This window comes from Cyanistes caeruleus, chromosome 9 (genome assembly GCF_971803275.1).
Source record: "Cyanistes caeruleus chromosome 9, bCyaCae1.hap1.1, whole genome shotgun sequence".
Taxonomy (NCBI): Eukaryota; Metazoa; Chordata; class Aves; order Passeriformes; family Paridae; genus Cyanistes; species Cyanistes caeruleus.
Window position 1 is genome coordinate 6264429 of NC_141709.1, and position 6680 is coordinate 6271108.

Consider the following 6680-nt stretch of genomic DNA (forward strand, 5'->3'; position numbering starts at 1 on the left):
TTGTTATCAAATAGAAGCAGTAAAGTGAAAGGTGTGTGAAATACATTGGGAGAGATGATTCATTATCCAAAACTACCCTCTAGGATTTCTCCAAGTGTAAGGAGCCATTTTAAGGCCGCTGACTTTGAAGGCAGGATGACAACATACTGTCGGCACAGAGAGCTGCAAATGTAGTGAAACTGTAATGAATAAATAATAATTGTCTATTGCTAGAGGAAACTCTTATCATTATTGTCTGAAAGTCAAAATCAGGTTGCAGACAGCGTGAGAGATATGTCGCAAAATAGAAGCAGCCCTTTTCTCAGGACAGACTGTTGGTTGAAGTATACTCTGAATCCTTTCCCTTTTCCTTTCCTTTTCTTTGTTTAAGAAAAACAAATATGTTTTTCTTAAGAGTTATTTTTAAAAGGTTAGAAGGAGGTCTTAGAATCTAGCTGCAGAAGATACTCTAAGAGAATCACAGCTGTTCTGGCTGGAAAATCAAAAATAACATTTTGTTAAAATAGTCTTAAAAAAAGCTAAGAGTTGGTTGTGCTTTAGCTACTGCCTTAATTCTGAGAGACTAACCAGCATGGAGCACTGAAAACCCACACATAGAAGAGACTTTGACAGGTTTCTAATCCTAGAATCATGGAACAGCCTGGGTTAGGAAGGGATCTCAAGAGATCTTTGAACCTCTCCTGGGAAAGGGAGTCTAAGGAGATTATCTAACACCTCATGCCATTGCAAGTTGAGAACTTCAGTAACAGAGACTCTGCTACGCCCCTGAGGAGGTTGTGCCAGTGAATTGCTGTTCTAGCTATAGAAAGTATCTTTCTTATACCAAGATGAATTGAAAAAGCATGGTGTGGAGACAGTATATGATGTGCTGCTTCATATATGAACTGAATGTCCCAGGAAAGAGGGGAAATATTGTTTATGATCATTATTCAAATGAAGAAATCAGATAAAACCCCTTATTTTTGTAGCTGAAAAGTATGGATGACAGTCTGAACCACTCATGAAGGAGGGAAAGCAAGGCAAAGGAATATTTTCAATAGCAAATAGTGGTAAAATTATATAATTTTATCTATAGTTATACCTTTTAAAGGTTATGTAGATCAAAATATAATCAAGCTGCTGAGTGTACAGCTCAAAACAAGAGGAGGCTTTGCTGGTTGCCTTTCTCACACCTTATTTTCTTCCCAATTATGTTTTATTATGCTGCTCATTCAACATGTGAAAACCATTCATTGGAACACTCATTGAAAAACAGTACTCATAAAAACACAAATTATAAATTATATTCATTATTCTACCCTGCTTGGTTGCAAATTGTTTAGATATGTCAATTTTGCCCACAGAATTGAATGTGATACATAATTTGAGGGATTTTTGAAACTCCTGCAATACAATGTTCTGATAATGCATTCATGGCAGAATTCTGTAGTTCTCTACTTGCTTTTAGTAAATGCATATACACAAATACAGCCCTAGCCAATAGCAGGGCTCAGCTAGACATGAGCATTGCTACAAATTGTGAATTTCTGTCCTCAATATCCAAACAACACACATCTTGTTCTTCAAACACTAAATACTTTTGAGTGGAAAGGTAGAAGACTTGAGGTTAAAAAACTTTTTTTTCTTCTTTGTCCCAGAGTGTGGTGGGGTGATGAAAACTTCCCAGTAATGACAACGAGAAGCTTCTCTCTCTTGAGATTCTGGAGTGAGAGGATTCAAGCAGCTGGACCTTTAAGACAGTAGGTAAGCGCAATAAAAGAATGCTGCCTCCCAAGAATTCCTTCTCAAAACTGAGTGGAACAGCACAGTGCTCATAGTACTCATTCAAGAGAGCTCTGTTCTTTTGGTTTCTATCCACAAGGGTCCTTCAGTGGCTCTTAGGTTCCCAATTCTTATGGAGTACAACCAAACACTTGCAAATCTATTCTGAGCAAGTGATACTCTTTATAACCAAATACACAATCTGTTAGTACTTAAGGCACATGACCAACTTGCATGTCAAGACTGCTTTTTAAAACAGATTCTAAAATTGATTTATTACAAATAAACAGGTTGTCCTAAGTACAGCTCCAGGAAGCAGCTGTGGAGAAAGGAAAGCACTGTGCACCTGGAGTGAAAAAGTCCTCACAAATCAGTACTGCAGCACTGTACACCTGGAGTGAAAAAATCCTCGCAAATCAGTAAGATTCTCCCATAAGAACAAGAGACTCTGCCTTACCTTAATTTCTCTTCAAGCCCTGTGGCGAAAAGTTCCCCCGGACCTGTCTTGTCCCCTCCCCAGTTTTCCTGCGGGAGTGCTGCTGGCCCTGTCATTTCCATGTCAGGAACGTGATATGAACACTGTTTCAAGGTTGTTTGCTGGTTCTTTTGATGTCAGCCTTGTGGCTCTTTGAAGTTGGAGTCTCCTTTTGGAAGGCTGGGGGGAAATGCTGATCTAGAAAAACAGGAAAGTAAAGAGGTGCAGCACACCCAGCATCCCTGGGAATCGGTAAGGGAGTGAAATGGATTGTGAGGACATGCCACAGGACTGAGGGCATCCGGGACAGGAGTAAAAACTCTGAATAGGGATGCAAAACTCAGAGTCTTGAAGATATGGTTCTGGATTTTATTTCCTCTAAAGTAAGGAATCCTAGAGTTAAAGAGTCACCTCTAGCTATGGCACACTCCATCTGCCTGCCCCAATGGCCAAATTACATAGCTTTGTATATATGTAAATTAAAATAAAATACATGTGTTGAACTTTCCTGTTTTTTAAATACACAAAACATATTTGGTAAATTCAAACACCATTTCCTTCTCTGCTTAGTCACTAGTTATGAAATCTGTTAAGTAACAAATGAGGTGATCAATCCTGCTCAGCTGCCATTTGAGGCTGTATTTTAATTAGTTGGGACATTCATGTCAAAACAACTAATGCACAGGCCCTCACAAATTCATTGTTGAAATTCCTTCATTGTCGAAATTCCTTCATTGTCAAACAAGACTCATGGGTTCGTTCCCTCACGTGAAAGTAGAGGTGGTGCACAGAAACTAGTGAATAAACCACAGCTGAGTGCCCTTCCCATTGCCTGGTCCTCCCACGGCTACAGAACAGCAAACAAGAAGGCATGACCCAATCTGCTGATCTCAGCAGAAAATCCAGAATAAAAAACCATCTATTGGAGATCCAGTGGGTTCTTTACTGCTTCATATGGGCAGCCACACCTGCCTGGGATGATGAAAACCTTCCTAAGTGGTAGAAGTAAGTTTATAGGGAGGGATTTGTAGGAGGCATCCTGGTAAGAGGGGAAGGCTAAGGCGTCTCACTGTCTCTGAAAAAGAATTTAGTGAGGCAAGATGCCAAATCCAGAAATTAAACCTGTCATTTTCCCATCTTAACTAAGGAAAACATACTGACTCTGCTTAGAGGAGTAAGAAATTCTACTTCCATTTGATTATCAAAGATGTGACTGAAACTTTCTTCCCGAGCGAGCTGCTGTTCCTGTATTATTAACCCCTCAGAAGTCCAGCAGGTGTAGACTGCAGAACCTACATGTAGACTATATGTAGTCCAGACAGTGTAGACTGCATGATCCTGCAGACATGATTAATGAAGGAGAGGGCTAAATCCCCATGACATCTGGATTTGCTTCTTCTGGCCACAGATGGTTTTGGTTGCTTTTTATTCCAAGTATATTCCTTAGGACCAAGAATGGGGTTTAAACACAGCTTTCCTGTTCCAAGGCTTGGTTTTCCATGGAGAAGCTTCTCCTCAGGACTGTATCTAGGGAGGCATATGTAACAAATAAAGTGGGATTTGCTATACCATCCTGCACATTGAAGGGGCTGAAAGAGTTCAGAAGGCGACACACAAATGAAAACAGAATAGTTTAGATTTTTGATGTATTTTTCCCTCTCTGAAGTGACTGTCTTGTCTGCTTCATTTTCATTCCAGATAATTTTATAAAAACCTTATCCCTCTGAGGTTTTGAACTTACAGTAGAGGGATCACAAAGTGTTTACAGGTTTTCCTGTTCACTTAGTGTAGATGCTGAGAGCACAAGTCCATCCACCCAAGCCTGGCTCCTGGGCTGGGAAAGCCACTCAGCGAGCAGCCTCACAGCAATTCCACACTAATCCCATCAGTGGGTGAGGCACCCCTCATCCCTGGGATCCTCTCCAGCTCTCCAGCTCATCTCCTAACCCAAAGCATGCCTGGACAGCAGCAGGTCCTCGGCAGCATCAGCACATCCTAATGGTGGAGCAACCAGCAAAAATCTTTCTAATCAATTATTACCATGACTTATTTGTGTGATAAAACCTGGACACAAGGTCTTTTAGTATCCTTTAGGAGTGCAGATGTAGCTAACTGATGTATGACTGATTTTCTTACACTCAACTGTGTTGCTTCTCCAATTGTTAACGTGAGTAACAATTAATCTGCGTTTTTAGCATAGTACCTGCCTTGGGTTCACTCTTGCCTCTCTAAATAACCAACAAAGAAACAGCAGTGGCCCGGATTATGTAGCAATGCTCTACTGACAAGATGAATAATGAGGGATGGGACCACCATACTTTGGGACAATTTATTGCTCAAGTAGCCAGATAAGATGTCAGTCTGAAGGTGTGAAATTTAGAGAGGAGCAACAAGTCAGCCATAGCTCAAGGAAGTCATGGGTTTCTTCTTCACACAGCAATATATAACATTTTGGTCCGATAGACAGTTGACACGAAACCTGTTTATACTTACTAACCTATCACCTTTGCTTACTTTTGCTGCACTGCATCTGTCTCTTAGCCACTAAGCTGACAGGTCACGTGCTCATACACACACTCCAATTAAAGCTTCTGATCTCTAACCTACTCTATAAATCACACTACTACCTTTCAAACTTCAAACTATTTTACTTAATATAATTTCTTACTTACTCAAGACATATTATTACTTATAACTATAGAGACATAATTTTATAATTTTTCTACTTGATGTCTCTGCACCTTCATCATTACATTAACCCAAGCTCTTTCCAAGGCTGCAGATTGAACCCTTCAGCATCTGTAAAAGTTTCCCACACTCTACTTAGAGTTGATAACTTCCATCAAATCTCTGGTAAAAAAAGAGATGATTTTATTGCTTATTTTGATGATGTTTAGGAGAGACCTATATTCTCCTGGTTACCTATGCAGCTCAGCTTTACCAGACTGGTTTTGACCATGGTCAGTTGCATTAATGTTTGTAAGTGAAATGCAACTATTGCTTTTCATTCCTTTTCTATTTCATAATAAATTAGTATTTCTGTAGACACTGGAATCCTCATTTTCCTGACATGAAAGAAAATAACAATGTTCTTGTTATCCCAACTTAGAAACATGATGATTAAAAGTATTACCATAAATCACAGAAAAATCCAGTTTGTAAGGGACTTCTGGAGCCCATCTACTCCAAACTTCTGCTGGAAGCAGAATCCTTGAGTTAGGCTGTCAGGGCTCTGTCAAACCAGACCTTGAATATTTCCAGTGAGGGAAATTTTACTGCCTCCCTGGCAACCTAGTGCAATGTTCAATTGTTCTCACAGTGATTTTCTTCCACTTAAACTCTCCTGTCTTAAGACAGAACTTCTCCTTAGGGCAAGTTGTTTGTATTTGCCTTAATGTGTTTTCCGTTGATGTGTTCAGATGCACAAATTAGCTCTTGCTTGTCTAAGTAACCAACAGAAGAAGCATCAGTGGCCCTGCTACATTTCTGATGGCTCGCTGGATGTTTAGCAGTTGAACTACCTTAAGGCTGGCTTTTGCCACATCTGGCAGTAACTACTGGATAGAACTGGGGGGTGGGGGTGATGTCTTTCAGTACTATGTCAAGTACCAGAGAGCCCAGAAACACAGAAATGGGCAGGAGGCTGAAATCAGGGATTTTAATGTTCTCTAACAGCCACACAGCCCATTTTAAAATGAAGCTTTTTGAGCATTTTGTCTGTATAGAATAATTGAGCTGTAAGGATCCCTGCTGTAGACTGAAAGCAGTATGCAAACCAAATCTCAGAGTCTTGCCAACAATTACCTTTTACTTGGCACACTGCCCAGAATTAAAATCTTGCAAAATTTTAGTCCCTATTTCTCTGTATTTCTGTAACTATTTAAACAACCAATAAAATAAAGAAAAAAAATAAAAAAGAGATGATAAAAATATTTCGATTATGGACTAAATATACATAATGCTCTGGCTATGGTTCCCTTCTCTTTCCCCAAATACCTAAAAGATAACAAGAATAAATACTAAAAAGAACCAGTAATTTAAACAAAACCCTCCCTTGCTCCTCCTTCCTTCTCTTTATTGCTGGTCTCCACTTGGCTGCTGGCTCCCAGCTGAAGGCACTGGCTGTATTGTTAGTCCATGGACAAGAACAACACGCCACAACAAAGGTTGGGGGAGCTAAGTGATAACTTGAGCATTTCCAGAGTTTTGCCTTGTGCAAAGAGAAAATCTCTAAAAAGAAGGAAAAATAATCTGAAGTTCATGTGGAATCATAGAATCATAGGATGGTTTGGGCAGGGAGGGACTTTAAAGCACATCCAGTTCCACCCCCTGCCATGAGCAGAGATACCTTCCACTATCCCAGGCTGCCCCATCCAACTTTGTCTTGGACACTTCCAGGGATAGAGAGAATTTCTGCCCAATATCCCATCTAACTGCCCTCTGG

The 6680-nt window shown here is 40.1% G+C and overlaps 1 long non-coding RNA gene across 1 annotated transcript; it reads left to right on the top strand.

Moving 5' to 3' along the window:
* Positions 1-1637: 1637 nt before the first annotated feature.
* On the top strand, positions 1638-6153 carry LOC147651470 (uncharacterized). The gene is made up of 2 exons (XR_015274064.1): positions 1638-1743; positions 2052-6153. It is a non-coding gene; the product is annotated as an uncharacterized LOC147651470 (long non-coding RNA).
* The last annotated feature ends 527 nt before the right edge of the window (positions 6154-6680 follow it).